Consider the following 1,272-nt stretch of genomic DNA (forward strand, 5'->3'; position numbering starts at 1 on the left):
CAGCAAATGTCCTTCAGGGAAAGAATCTGCCAGCCTAACCCAGCAGAGCAAAGTTTAATGATTAGATTTGGATAGCAAAAGGAAAGAATCTGCCAGCCTAACCCAGCACAGCAATGTTTAATGATTAGATTTGAATAACAAACAAGGCCTTGTCGGTGGCACCTACATCACATTAAATCTAAGTGCAATTGCATTTTTTTTAAAGTTTAAAATGACCTGCACAGTTGGGGGCTATGGGTGAGTGGTAGAATATTGCATTGAGGAAATGGGTTGCGTTGGGGGAATGGGTGAGTGGTGGATCTTACATTGGGGAACGAGTTGCGTTGGGAGACCAGGCGCCCATGTGACAGGGACCCAACGGGTGAGTGGTGGAATCATATTGGGGAATTATATTCGTTGGGGTTGCGTTGGGGGACCAGGCCTCCCATGGGGGCTCTGAGTGAGTGGTGGATTATTGCGTTGGGGGAACGGGTTACATTAGGGGAATGGATTACTGGTGGAAATGGGTTACATTGGGGGAACGGGTGGGTGGTGGATTATGGTGTTGGGGGACGGGGCCCAACGGGTCCCACTTGGTCTAGTATACTATTAAAAGTCTCATCTTGTTTCTCTGAGTGTGTGTGTGTGTCTCTGTCTACATGTGCTATTGTATCTTTGCCAAACCGGTACACAATAGCACTGAATTTTTTGCAGAACCTTTCTCAGATTTTTCCCGTCGTTAGTCTAATCAGATTTGATGTTATATTTCAAAAGTTATTGATGATTAAAGTTTTTTTAAAAGCCTACTTTGAAAGTAATAACGGCTTCTGAAAGAGACAGTCTTCCAGCAGCAAAAAAAAAGGCATTTCATTTACATAGGCTGCCGAGTCCAACAATGACATCACAATGGGACCTGCCCATTAAGTCTTCAAGCCCACACCGTTGCCAACAGTAACGGCAGCCAAGACTTCGCGAATTTTACCCCCAGCCCACTCCCCACAGCCCACCCCCCACAGCCCACAGCCCACGCCCCAAAGCCCACCTCCCAAAGCCCACTCCACACAGCCCACTCCCCACAGAATTTTGAGAGACAGAATTTTGGCGATGCCCCTCTCTGGCATTTGTGGCCCAATCGTTGAGCAGCAGCATAACCATTAGCCGAATCACGTGGGAAGGATTTATTGGCTCCATGGAGCGCCGACACCGACCCAAAAGTCGAGCCTATTCATTGGCTCTGGGAAGCGTATCGACTGCACCCCCCCCTCCCCGCGTGGGAAGGATTGATTGACTCCA

The sequence above is a fragment of the Amblyraja radiata genome, chromosome 9, assembly GCF_010909765.2.
Source record: "Amblyraja radiata isolate CabotCenter1 chromosome 9, sAmbRad1.1.pri, whole genome shotgun sequence".
Taxonomy (NCBI): Eukaryota; Metazoa; Chordata; class Chondrichthyes; order Rajiformes; family Rajidae; genus Amblyraja; species Amblyraja radiata.